General features: G+C 37.3%; 1 protein-coding gene across 4 annotated transcripts in view; it reads right to left on the minus strand.

Moving 5' to 3' along the window:
• The window catches only part of NELL2 (neural EGFL like 2), a 526313-nt gene that overhangs the window by 219232 nt on the left and 292407 nt on the right, over window positions 1-14674 (minus strand). The gene's annotated exons all lie outside the window — the stretch shown is intronic.

Here is a 14674-nt window from a genome sequence, read left to right on the forward strand (position 1 = left end):
AATTTAATCTTATGGACAATTTCTCTCTCACCTATTATTTTTTCACAGCTTCTCTTTGATACTTGGTTCAACTTATCCTAAGTCTTTAAAATTGTCCGGCTTAAGTTACAAAATCATGCCAAGGCTCACTAATAGGGTGCAGATTTTCTCTCAGAAATTAGAGAACAGTGGGATCCAACTGCAGTTTTTATCCATGCAATTTCAAGACCAGTCAGCAGATGGTGCTCATTGGAACCCCTTTCCATGGAGGGGTTTCTCTCAGTTTTCCTTTGTTTTGGTCTGGCTGGAGTCAAGATGAAAAGTTGGCTTTTCTGGCTGAATTTACCCAAGAAAAGCCTCCTGACTCCTCCTTCCTCTTCTGTTGTAACAGCTGACAGGAAGGAAGACATCTGCTCCCCTCTAAGTCAGCTGCAATGAGCTAGGGTTTTATCCCAGCTCAATATCTTGGGGTGGGGAAGGGCCAGTGGCCAGGAGGTTTAGTAACTCACCATTTGTTGTTTTGGGTTCTTCATCTCCCTGTCCCTCACCCTCCTGGGTATTGTGAAGCACTGTTCTGGTTTGCTGACCCCCAAAGCAGTTCTCCTGGGCAGTGTTTGGCTCTTCCTCCATTGTTTTTGTGAGATAGCTGAGCTTTGTCTGCCTAATCTGATGCAATTTTCCCATAATCCCTCACCATCATCTTTTGTATACACTTTCTATATTTATGGAAATTCCCACCTTTCCAAAACAGAAGTCTCAATTCAGTTTTTCAGTCTCCTTTGCACCTACTTCACAGACCTCTAATTCAGAAGAGAACTTCATGACTAGGCAAGGATGTGATATATTATAGCAAGAATAGTAGACAAGACAGCACTTAGGGTGGTGGTAGCAGTGGCAAAGCTTCTCTAGTTCAGTCCAGGGTGTCATCAGTGAAGATGTGCTACATTTGTGTGAGTTATGGTATTGCCACTAAGAGGCTGAAGTAGTGGGATTTATGCAAAGGGGAGATAGATGTTTTCTTGTCTGAATGTCATCTAAGCCTGTTCTCCAGCCCTCCCACATATTCTGTCTTATGTCTAACAAGCCTCAGTACATTCCTTTTCTGTTTAAACTGCCAGAGTAAATTTTGTTGTTTGCAAGAGAGAACACTGGTCAATAGTGTGTGGTATCATGAAGACAAAGTAAATAAGTATTTTAAGGAAAGAGCCATCAAAAGAATTAATTGCTGCCTAGAGGTCAAGCAAGAAATCCGCTAAAAGGTGTCCATTAGAATAATATGAAAGTTATCGATGACCTTGGTAAGAGTAGTTTGGAAGGAATATGGGATGAAAAATTTAGATCTAAGTGTTCTGGAAAGTGTCTTTTGGTTTCCATAGTACATTTTCATATGTATTATATGTTAATTTTAATAATAATCTGTGACCTAGGGAGAATAGATACTTAACACATTTTCACAGACAAGGAACCTTTGTAAAGTTGAAAAGTTTCCCAAATACCTACTGGAAATTAGTGGTTGTCAAATCTTAAGTAGAATCTCCCCACATTACCCAGTGTTCTTTCCAATCCAGCCCTATTTTTGTAGTTTAATCTACTGACATTCCTTGATACAAATCTCCTGGTGCAGAAAAACTCCAAAACATGTCTTGTACTTTTTTGCTCATTCTTCTCTGCTAATCTAAATTGGCTTCATAATTCAAGTCCCAGATAAAGTCCCAGTTCACCAGTGTTTTTCCTAACCTCTTTGGCCATGGGAAATCCATCTGTCTCTACTTTAATACTTCTTGTCTGTACTTATTCATGACTAATTAGTAGGTGATTTGGCTGAATCCAAATTACTCGTGACTAAGGAACTGATAGGCTCATTTTATTGTCTTGTCATGTTGGGTTTGAAAATTCAGCAGTTGAATAGGATTCTTTTCAACAAGGCAGATTATTATTTTTAAATATTAAGAACAAATTATATATATATATATGGTTACATATATATATCTAGAAAACAAGGATTTCAGTCATGGCATTAGCCAAATGACTACCCATTCCATTGTTTTCATGAAAGATATGGAGTCGCTCCAATTCCCAATTGCTTCACATTAAAGAAAAATTACTTGGAGAACATTTAAAATGGAAAAATAGTTGTTTTTGAATTTCAAGTAAAAATGAAAATCTTCCATATTATTTAAAGTTCAGAGATCTATTTTCATTTTTTTAAAAAGATTTATTTATTTATTTATTTATTTACACACACCCCCGCCCCAGTTGTCTGCTCTCTGTGTCCATTTGCTGTGTGTTCTTCTATGATGCTTCTATCATTATCAGTGACACCGGGAATCTGTGTTTCTTTTTGTTGTGTCATCTTATTGTGTCAGCTCTCCGTGTGTGTGTGGCGCCATTCTTGGGCAGACTGCACTTTCTTCCGCGCTGGGCGGCTCTCCTTACAGAGTGCACTCCTTGTGTGTGGGGCTCCCCTACATGGGGTACACCCCTGCCGTGGCAGGGCACTCCTTGCGTGCATCAGCACTGCGCATGGGCCAGCTCCACACGGGACAAGGAGGTCCGGGGGTTTGAACCGTGGTAGGCGGACGCCCTATCCATTGGGCCAAGTCCACTTCCCAGAGATCTATTTTCATATCATACTATGGCAGTTTGAAATTATTTTATGAATCCCAAAAAGAGGAAGATTATGTTTGTGAAATAAGCCATTCCTGTGGTGTAAGACCCTTTCAATTGGACTACATCAGTGAGGTGTGACTCAGGTTGAGTCTCTGCCTTCTTGTTAGGTCTGATAAAAAAGGAGACACAGGAAAATGGAGCTGCCATATTTGATCCTGCCATAATAAGGAAAGGACTCCAGTTTCACCCACAGCTGCGCTGCAAGGAAAGAAGCCCTAGTGAGGCTTCAAAAAAGAGAGGCCCAGGGAGAGATAAGCCATATGCATGAGAGTTTGCAGCTGATCTTGGGAAGAAAGTGGAGCAGCCAAGACTGATAGAGGAGGCCCAGAAAGAGACGAGCCCTATGCCTGGTTGCTCATGGCTGAGCTCTGGGAAACAGTGAGCCTAGCGTAGAAGGCTAAGACCTCGGCAGAGACTGGCAACCATATTGCTTTACCATGCGGTTGCTGACTTTGGTGAGAAAGCACCTCTTATGGTGCCTTGAGATGGGTTTTTCACAGTCTTAGAACTGTAAGCTTTTACCCCAAATAAATCCCCTTTATAAAAGTCAACCCATTTCTGGTACTTTGCATTGGCAGCCCTTTGGCAAACTAAAACACACACTAATGATGAAGATATGCAATTTAGAACTGTAATACCCTTGTCTCTTCACCAACGCTTCACAACTGTTAAGGGTTCCATGAATTTCTTAACTGTTCCTTGTGTCAAGATACATAAGAACTTCTTGCTCTGGAAGAGGCCCAAACTAGCCATGTCTTTTCACATAACTCAAATCTCTACTGCTTTCTGCCTCGCGCATCTAACTTGTCTTTAGATACGTGCCACAATACATGGTTATTGTTGTCCCCTAAATTCTTACTCCTAGATTTGACCTTTCTTCAAGACAAAATAGGTTTAACATAATGAAATTAATATTTACTTCAATTCCTATTGCTTTGAACATGTCATTCCCTTTTTTTTTTCCTCACAGCATAAGATATTTTCACAACAGGTCCCCACATATAATCTTAGACCCAGTGAATCGAAGATAGATTTGTTTTATTAGCATAACCTTTACATATCTCTAGCGATGTTATTTCTCGACCATTAACCATGCTGAAGCTCCTATCTTAAGACCTGTCTTCAAAACATAATTCAGATATTCTTGATGCACATGATAAACTTATTATATGTTGGAGCTGGTTCTTCTTTTTGAAAACTTGAGGAATTAATAAGGAAAGGACGAGAATGTAAAAGGAATGCTAATAAGTTGTGTTTCATTCCAAGCAAGCATTTGTTAATTGACTTCCACCTTTTTAACAAATAAAACTGGAACATGTGACTTCAATTACTTGGAAAGGAAAATAAAGCTGCTATTTAAAATTTAGTCTCTAAGTGTATCTGACCTAGAACTTAATGGAATTGCCAAAGACTTTTTCCATTAATTAAATTTTTAAAAATGTTAATCATATGGTACCTCACATGCCACTTCAAGTCTATTCCAGAAAGGTGGTTTGTATTTTTTAATAATTTGCATTTTTCTAACGTAAATATGATATTGAACTGCTGCTTCATATAAGACACCTGCAGCTGATTTGTTTAAAATTAATTACTTAATTCTAAGCTGAAGTTTTCCCCTTAATATTAAAACAACTACATGCATATGTAATTATCAGCTATTTAACCCTGCTATTAATTTCCAGAAAAATAACATGAATCCCTATTGTTACTTTAAAATGTTGTCATGTAACTTCACAGAATATTATTCAGACAAGAAAGGAATTTGGTATAAGATTGTTTCGTTCTGGAAATAACCCATTCTAACTTAGTTCCTAAAGTAGCTAAAGACCTTATTATAATTGGTTTGAAATATAAGACAATACCATCACATGGGCTCCAAGAGTATTGTTATCCCACATTTTCAATAAACTAATGGTATAATATTTTAATTCCAAGAATAAATTCTTTTTGCTTGAACTGACACATGGGCAGTAATAAATACAGGTGAACATCACACATTGAGCAACAAACATTTACCAAGGGGTTATTTTTCTGCTAGGCATTTTTACATACTTAATCTTATTTAAACTCCACTCTCCCCACAACCTCCTGAGACTAATTCTCCCTATTTAATAGAGGAAGATATTGAGGCTCTGAGACTTATGTGACTTTCACAAGTTCCCACAGCTAGTAAATATCTTCCTGCGCAGTGTTCATTCCATAACATTGGAGCTGCCACCATTTGTCAAGAATGGGAAGATTTTGACTTGGTCCATTCAGACATACATTGGCAGGCAGTAAATGTCTCTATCATACTACAAAGAAATGCAAAGATAAGTGATCTGGTGAAAGTAGTGGGCCAAACTAAACTCAAAATCATACCAGATATTACATAATGTTACAGGTTATGCATACAAATTTTCCTGGCGGCCAAAGGATCTCAGGTCCCCCTTCAACATCTTCCCATTTATTTCAGCATGTGCCCAGGGTTTTCCTGTGGGTTCAGGAATAAGTCAATGCATATTTACTATCCCGCATCTGCCCAGGCATGCCCTGGGCATTTTCCATGCCTTCTGAGCCTCTGTCAAATCTGATACATACTCCTCTATCCCTACCTTTGTCCCTTTGGGAAATGCCCCATCCCAAAGCTACAAAACTCTTGAGACACCATAAAGTATCATCAGTTTTCAGATGTTCAGAGCTACTCAAATCTGGAGAAAATGTTATTTTCCCTAACTCCATTTTGTTCTTTGGTCCCTAAGCCCTACAGTAGTCCTATTTATGTCATAAATACAACAGTTTATCCCCCTTCCCTATCACTACATTGTGCCTCTTCCACCATACAATGTGAAATCCACCCCCCAAAAGGCCAGGCAGGTGGTAGATGGCTCTACTGTAATGTTCATATATAAAACTGTCATCGCCCTTGGCACAGACAGAAGCCCTCAAGGGCATCAGATAACAGAAACAGAAACACTGGGGTTGGGGGTCAGCCCTCACATACTGCCACGCTCCTATTCTTTACTTGGTTTAAAACAATGCTTTCCAATATTTGGGAATATCTGGCAATGTCTGGAGATGTTTTTGGTTGTCACAAGTTTAGGGGGCAGGTACTACTGGCATGTAGTAAATGAGGTGAGGGATGTTGCTAACCAGCCTATGAGGTACAAGAGAGCCCCCATTACAAAGAATTTTCTGGACTGAAATGTCAGTAGTATCAAGGTTGAAAACCGCTGGTTTAAATTAAAACCACTGATACACAGAAATATATGACCACTGGTTGAATAATTCATCTTTCTAGGTAGGAGCATATTAACTAAAGATTCAAGAATAATATGAAAGTATTTGAAAATCTATCTTTAGCAGGATCTGAATATAAAACTGGCCTAGAATAGTTCCTTTCAAATTCAATATGATTAAGAATAACCTGGGGGAAGTGGACTTGGCCCAGTGGTTAGGGCGTCTGTCTACCACATGGGAGGTCCGCGGTTCAAACCCCGGGCCTCCTTGACCCGTGTGGAGCTGGCCCATGCGCAGTGCTATTGCGCGCAAGGAGTGCCGTGCCACGCAGGGGTGTCCCCCGTGTAGGGGAGCCCCACGCGCAAAGAATGTGCCCCATAAGGAGAGCCGCCCAGCACAAAAGAAAGTGCAGCCTGCCCAGGAATGGTGCTGCACAGAGAGCTGACACAACAAGATGACGCAACAAGAAGAGACACAGATTCCTGTGCCACTGACAACAGAAGTGGACAAAGAAGAACATGCAGCAAATAGACACAGAGAGCAGACAACTGGGGGGGGCAGGGCGGAGGAATGGGAGAGAAATAAATAAAATAAATCTTAAAAAAAAAAAAAGAATAACCTGGGAACCTTCTAAAAATGCAGATTCTTGAAATCCAACCTTGCCCTACTTAGGCGGAATTAAGGGTGGAAGCAGGAATCTGTATTCTTAACAAGGAATATGTACAATATCAACAATTTTGACAATATTGTCTGAGAAACAATATTAAAGAAACCAACTGTTCACTGTTTAAAAAGAAACCTGAGAATATGAACATTAAAATTCCTCTCCAGTTGAGCATATGGCTGAAATATGTTGGATAGCTACCAAATCATTAAGATGATTAAGGAAAAAAACCTCTATCCCATCAACCAGGGCTCTTCAAATTTTCATATGCATAGGAATCACCTGGAGATCTTGTTAACCTGCAGATTCTGATTCATTAGGTCTGGGGTTAACTCTGAGATTCTGCAGTTCTAGCAAGCTCCCAGGTGATGCTCATATTGCTGGTCCAGGGACCACACATTGAACACTAAGGTCTAGGAAACAACTCCCAAAAGAATATAAAATGAGGAGTACTAGTGGTTAAGTGCCTGCCTCCCATGTATGAGGCCCTGGGTTCAGTCCCTGGTACCTCCTAAAAACAAATAAAACAGGATTACTTATTTTAATTGGGAAAATGGGCATAGGCTTTAATATTGCCTCCAGTAGAAAGTCAGCTCCAGTAGAGCAGGAGCTTAGGCTGTTTTGCTCAGAGCTATATTACTGGCACCTACTATATGCTGGGCACATAGCACATGGTCCACAAATATTGTGAATGAATGAGCGCCAAACAAAGATTCTCTAAATAAGGTCTGATGCCAGAAGCCAATATAAACCAAAACCCCAAGAAGAGCCTGTAGATCTGCCTCAGAGGGAAGAGAGTGGATGTTCTTAATCCTAACACATAGATGTATTATTAAACGATGACTGAATTTATTATTTCCTCTCTAAATTGCATCCAAAGCAATCATGAATAACAAGAGACATAATAAGAGTATTTTCTAGAGAAGTGTAGTCCTAAGGGTGAAAAAAGCAGCCAATCACATAGATCAAACAACTGGAGTGTGTTTGTTCAAAAGGATAATGTAAGGGACAGCATTGATTGCTTCCTCAATTTCCTTTGCATAAGAAACCTTCCTAAGAAGAAATTCAGGGAGGTTTCATCTTTATTAGGTTTTATTTTAAAATTTAAAAGTCCTTTGCATCATATATCAGAGGAGACTCTTGCTTCAAATTCTTCTGATTTGAATTGCATAATGATGTTCAATTTACAAATGAATGGAAATTGGTTTTGCTTAGGAGAAAGCTGAAGTCAACTAACTCAAAAAGTAAATGATGAATGAACCCTGAAGAATTGCTAATGCAAGTTCAAATTTAGCTGTGTCATTGGAAGGGATTTTCAAAAATTATGTACCGAACTTTCAATTGGAGAAGAAATGATTCCGTTGGAAAAAAAGCCATTTTTGCTCAGCATTGTAAACATGTAAAGTCTATGTCCTTAATGCCTGAAAATACTTTCATGCTGCCTTTTATCATATTAATCCTGAGGGCTGTTTTATGTGGCAACTTTTTCACTTGGTCACATGGATAGAAGATGCCAATTATAATCCAATTCATATTTGGAAACATTAGTAAAACGTTTTTACTCTTTTTTTAATTTGCAACCTTGGGTATTTTTATTTAAGTAACTCTACCACAGCACACCACAGGGAATGCCTCATTAACCATAGTTTGGAAAGCTAGTCTGCTACAAGTCCCTAATTAATCCCACAGGGCTTGCCCCTCTGGTTATTTATCCCTGCTTAGTGAGTAGAACTCCTGTCAGCTTTGGTGGGGGCTTGTGTGCTGGGTTTGCAAACAGAAAACAGAGCTTGTCCAAGTAGTTCCCTTTCAATCTCTTGGAGCAATTCTGTGAAGCTATCATTCTCTTTTACTCTTAGAGGGCTCTCTATATTCCATAGTTAATGACGGCCAGATACCAGCTATGTCAGCAAATCACCACTGAATGACTTAGTTGGGAGAGGCAAGCAACTGTGATAAGAGAAAAAGAGAGAATGAGGAAGAGAGAGAAAGAGGAGAAAGAAAGAAAAAGAGTTGTTTTCCCATTGTCTTCTTGTTTGGCTTATTTACATGAACCCAACTCATAATAACTCCTGCAATGCCAGTGAGCTGCTGATCTCTGGATGGACTACAGATTTGATTTCTTTATAGAAACTTTCCATTTTTAAATCCAGTTTACCACTAAAAAAAAATTATGTAAAGAAAACTCTATATGCTACTGATGTACATAAAAATAAGAATTAGATTACACATATAATAAGTAAATTAAAAGTAAAAAAAAAGTTTGGAGACAAATGATATGGGTGTGCTGTTGCTATTAGAATAGGTAAATTCAGGCAAGTCATTTGATTTCCAAATTCTTCAGTTTTTGATCTTATAAAACAGGATATTATAAAAATGACTGTATCATAAGACTGTTGGATAAAATAAGATGATGTATATGAAGAGCAACTTAGACACCGCCAAAGAACCATATGGTTATTAGTAGTTGGTGTGTTTTTTATCATAGCCCTACTGACAACCTATAGCAGGAAGACGAATATAAAATAGAAAAGAATAGAGTAATTACTTGTTTTCATTAAGAATTATGCTTGCATTACTTTTTACAGGGGCTAGAATCCCCTGATTTACAGAAGAACAAGAAAGAACAGAGAAGAGGTATCATTAGCCGAAGGATAACATTAAAAATAAGTGGGGTGGAAGAAGACAGTGTTTCTTTTGATATGAAGGGTGATATAAAAAAGAAAATAGATATTTGAACTGGATGTCCAAATATAATAACTTATAATTTAAGTTAGAGGGTTTTACTGTAGCTGGCATATAACTGGTGCCAAACAAATGTTAAGATTCCAATCTCCAGGTTCAACCAACATTTATTATCCTCTACATACCAGATATTTGATGTGTATGTGAGTTGGTTTGTAAATTATGGACGGAGAGAATTCAAGTCTTAGGTAAAAATATAAAGTCTTCATTAAATTAATGGTGGAGACTGGAAAACTTCTGGGCCTTGTGATACTTTTAGTATTCATGTCATATATGAGTACACATATGATAAAAAAAGAATGAATGCTATGAATTAATAAATTCCTTTTCTTTACACTACTCAAATAATTCTTAAAGCCTAATACATACACATTTGAAACATCTGAATTCCCTTTTAGCTTTAATCAATATAATTAGACATTCTTATATATAATATAAACACAACCAAATAAGTTCAATGCTTCATTTGAATAATTCTTTTGTGATGAGGTGACCTAAAGTTGCCCATATGTTCAATACATATAAACAAGTCAAATCATCAATCAACAATTATTTCCTAAACTTTCTATTGTCTGTCTCTATTTTAGAAGTGTGGAAAAATTCAAAGAAAATAAAGAAACTACGATACTCATAGGTTTGAGAAATATATATACACATATTCACATATTTGAAACCCATAGCAAATAAAACAGATATAATAAAGTATACTACAATTGGACAATCAGATATAAATCAATAGGGAGAATAAGGTACTGATTCTAAGTCAAATGAAAAGTCAAAAAAAGAATCTGAAAATTTAAATCAATGTCTGCTGAATTCATAAGGGAAATCTTCACAGATAAAATAAAAATCAAGCAGGGTCTAGAATGATGATTAAATCATGGAAATTTGGACCAAAAAATAAAAAGCTTTTTTTCTAGATGAAGCATCATGATCTAAGGAAGCGATCAAGCTAGTGTAGAGAGATCTGCAGGACTAAAGAGGGATCTAGCTGGGTCTAACGGATGAGTTGCTATGAAGGGCCAGGCAACAGAAGGCCTTGAAACCTAGGTAAAGGAGTTTGAGCTTCATGTAGAGAGTGACAAGAAGGTACTGTGCTCTCAAGTAGAAAAAATGGTGACCATCAATCTGGAAAATGGGTCCTAGTTAGTTAAAAGTTGGGCCGAGACACTGGGCACGTAAGGATTAAACAGAAGGAAATGTGAAGTGAAAAATGGCAGGAATTAGAACAAAAAAGATTAAAGGAAGCTGGTCTGTCAGTAAGGAATTATGTACTTTTAGGAGGTTCAGGTTATTCCAAATGGTTTCTCATTCTGGTTAATTGGAAGAATTGTCTCAAAAACTTACTTTAGAATTCCCTAACAAGGCATCATTTACCAATTTAAGTAATTATATGTGATATGCAATTATATAAATGACTCACTTGTATAGAAATCCTTTCATGTACTTAGTGTAATATATCAAAGGCTTAGAAAGCAACAGCACCAAAGATTTTAAGGGTTTGGGGATATGGGAAAGGCTTCTCCACTGTAATGTGTTGTTGGACTGACATGGCTGTATTCCCTGACAACTATTAAGCATGGAAGGGAGAAACTCACCAAATGAATGACTTCTGTAGACACTACCTAAAAAAGGAATACCAAGAGGACCCTAAGATAATAATGAATAATAGGATGTCAAGAAGGAAGATACTGGGGCAAGTGTAACTCAGCAGTTGAGCACCTGCTTTCCATTTACAAGGTCCTGGGTTCAATCCCTAATACCTCCCTCCTAAAAAAAAAAAAGAAGGAAGATACAGTCAAAACAACAAAATTTTCTCTATTTTCAGTAACATGAAGACATGTAGCACAAAACCATTCTGAAAAGCATGATTTTTGACAAATTTTACACATTATATGTACTGACAAGAAGCCAAAAGAAAGGATGAGTAATAAAAAAAATTAGTTAAGAATCTGTAAGAGATTAAGGACACTAAATGATCAGAGATGAATATATAATTTTAAAAGAGAAATATAGGTAGTATATAGTTCATAAGAAACAAAAAACAGGCCAAGGTACTTAAAGGTATTTTAGATCCTTTTTATCTAAAACTTGGACAAGCCATCTAGGCATAAAATTCTAACATTAAACCACATTATAAATATCTAAGGGATTGAAAAACTCATTGACCAAGAAGTTATCATTTGCATAGCTAAGATACGTTTTCGAAAAAAAGGAGCAGAACGTAAAAGGGAGGCATCCGGAATGAGTTCTCTCTCTTCGCCAGATCCATTTTGCTCTCCTTATGCAATCTCAAATCTACTCCAAATTGATTTTTGGCCCCACCATGGCACAAAAATCACCCAAATCACCAAAAACACTGACAACATCAGTGCTATCTTTGAAGCTAAATGCAAAAGACATCTTGCAAGTCTTCATCTTCATTGCGCTCTCAGATGCATTCTACTTTTTTCTTGAATTCTGTCTTTTCCTTGATATCCATGACATCATCTTCTCTTCTCTTTCTTCCCACATTACAGGCATGACTTTGTTGTCTCCATCACTAAATGATCCTTTCCTATTCTATAAGAAACTCAAATGTTGGAGTTTTTCAAAACTCCCTAAATAATCTCTTCTGCCCCAATTGCCTCAACTACCATCTATATTCCAAAGAATTCCAAATTTTAAATCCAATTTAAACTTCTCTGAACTCTACATCCAAGTATGTTCAACTGGCCAATCAGCACAGATATCCCGGGAACACTAAAAACCCGATACTATGATATTCCCATACAATCTGTTCCCTAAGTAAACAGCACCAACATCTGCTTATTTCTCAGCCAGCAACATGGAAATCAAGCTTGAATCCTCTCTCTTCCTCATCCAGCACTGCCAATTACTGATGAAGTCCACATGGTTTTGTCTCACGAATGCTCTCAAATGCACTGACAGCTCCATCTCCATTCTTTAGTGCAAGCCATGGCGGTTTCTCATCCACTGGCTTCCCTGCATCTGATCTTCCCCTAATCAACCTGCAACTACAGTGATCTATTCAAAAACACAAATATGATTATAAACGTTTAACACCTTTCATCCACTTCCCTTTGCTCTTTACGTAAACTCCCATGCATGCATCTCTCCCTCGCTCTGTCTTCCAGCCTCTGGCCTTCCTGTAGATCTTACAAAGTGCTTCTTTCTACCCTCAGTCTTTTGGACATGTTCAATCCTCCACCTAGGCAATTATTTTCCTTTCCAACTGTACTTCCATGCCTACTTGATTTTTACCAGCCCTTCAGATTTCAGAATAAACTCTTTTCCTCAAGCAAAATGTTTCCTGATTCCATCACCCACTACCACACTAAATCAGACCTCTTCTAATAGTCTGTTTCTCTTTCAGGATGCTCATCATACTTGCAATTAAGTGTTATTTGTTGTACTGATCTGTTTACTGTCTTCCTTCCCTGAAAGAATTTCAATCAGGTACCTCTTATTTACTGCTTCACCACTAGCTTCTAGCATTACACAGTAGGTACACATAACGATTTTGCCAAATGAATAAATGAACTCCAGCATTCACCAGAGCTATAGTAACCTTGATCAAGCAAACTACAGTAAAAATCAAATCTCAATTGCAGTCATACCATTAAAACAACCCTGCAGAATTAAGGTAAACAAAACTTGTTACTTCTATCATTTATTTTTGTATATAATGACACATATAATTTCCCTGAGGCTGATATTTAACACAGACAATTGCATAATATAGAAAGAGTTGCTTCTAAGAAGTCAAAACATCCTTAAAGTAAGCAACAACAAGGCCAGAATAAAAAAAGAAAACCAAACTTAAGAATATAAGAACCCTTCAAAACCTGTAACAAGGAATGAATTAATAAAAGGTCTAATAATATCAGATATCAGAAGACCTTATATACCAAAAATTCAAGATCTCTAAAATAAATCAACAGGTTTTTTCATCGTTACCTTAACCTTTGAAGATTTATCATTTTAAATGACAAATATATAACAAAGAAAGTTATAAACCATTTTTCCATATGATTCATTCAAGATGAGAAAGAAGTTGCTGATCTGTGTGACACATAAAACTTGTAGGTAAAAACTGACTGATCTAGTCTTTATGATTAAACCAATTTTGAATAGGTTACATTGATAAATTTTTTTCAATAATTTAAAGAAATAATTTATTCTACATCTGTGCCCTCTTCTCTTTCATTCTTTTCCATCTCAATAAATGGCAAAAGCATCATCCATACATTGCTCCAACTCCAATACTCCCCTCAATCCTTTCTTCAAGTCTCCTCCACATTATATCATCTACAAGTACTGTTGGCTCTACTTTCAAAACATACCATGAATATACTGCCTCCTCCTTACCTCCCCGATCACTTTTCTAGGCCAGGCCACAAATATCTTTGCCTGACTTCTGCAGTAGCCTTCCAACTTGTCTTGCTGTTAATAATTATATTTTCCTCGCTACACCCAACCCCAATGTTCATTTAACACACCGAAATGAAGTCAGCGCTATCCTAATCAATACAAGTCTGATCATGTCACTCCCATACTTAAAATAAATCTAAAATCCTACAGTACTTGGCCGACCTACATTACTTGACCCCTCCCTAATCAACTGCAATCTCCTCTGACTCATCTGCTCCATCACATTGTCCTTCTTTCTGCTCCTAGAATATGTGAAGCTAATTCCCATTCAGGACATTCCACCTGCTGTTCTCTCTGCTTGGAATACTCTGTCCCAGGTCTTTTCATAGCGATTTCCTTGTCCTCAAGTTTCCATGTCAACTATTATTTCCTCCAAGAGGCCTCCCTTGACCATCCCTTCTAAACTAACCCCCATCAAGCGCTATAAAATCAGTCTTTTTTAAATTCCTATTGTGTATACATTCTCTATATCTATGCTTATGCACTTATTGTCTGGCTTGCCCCCTAGAATGTAAACTTCTGAGCATATGAATCTCACTATTTAATTTTTCACCATTTACTGTCCAGTCTCTAGAAAAGTGCTTGGTTATAATAGGTACTCATGCAATCATTATTCATGAGTGAATACACTTAAAGCAACTTTAATAAAAGCAGCAGCTAAAAACTGATATGATGATCATAAAATTAAGATTTAAAAAGACGTATCACCTATTATAATGAAAATGGATTCTTTCATGAGAAAGTCTAACTCTGCATTAGGTAAGGATAAAAACCATCAGGTTGAAATCCATTTCTTACATAAAACCTTTCAAAATGGGTAATTTTAAAAAATCTTCATTGTGAATAGGTGAAAGCCTATGAATAGGAGAAATCGATGTGTCTTTCCTTCATCAAAGATTAATACGGCAAAAATGAAATGGTCCCTTTAGGATTGAATTAGAAGTACTTAAGGAAATACTTTGATCC

This window comes from Dasypus novemcinctus, chromosome 12, assembly GCF_030445035.2.
Source record: "Dasypus novemcinctus isolate mDasNov1 chromosome 12, mDasNov1.1.hap2, whole genome shotgun sequence".
Lineage (NCBI taxonomy): Eukaryota > Metazoa > Chordata > Mammalia > Cingulata > Dasypodidae > Dasypus > Dasypus novemcinctus.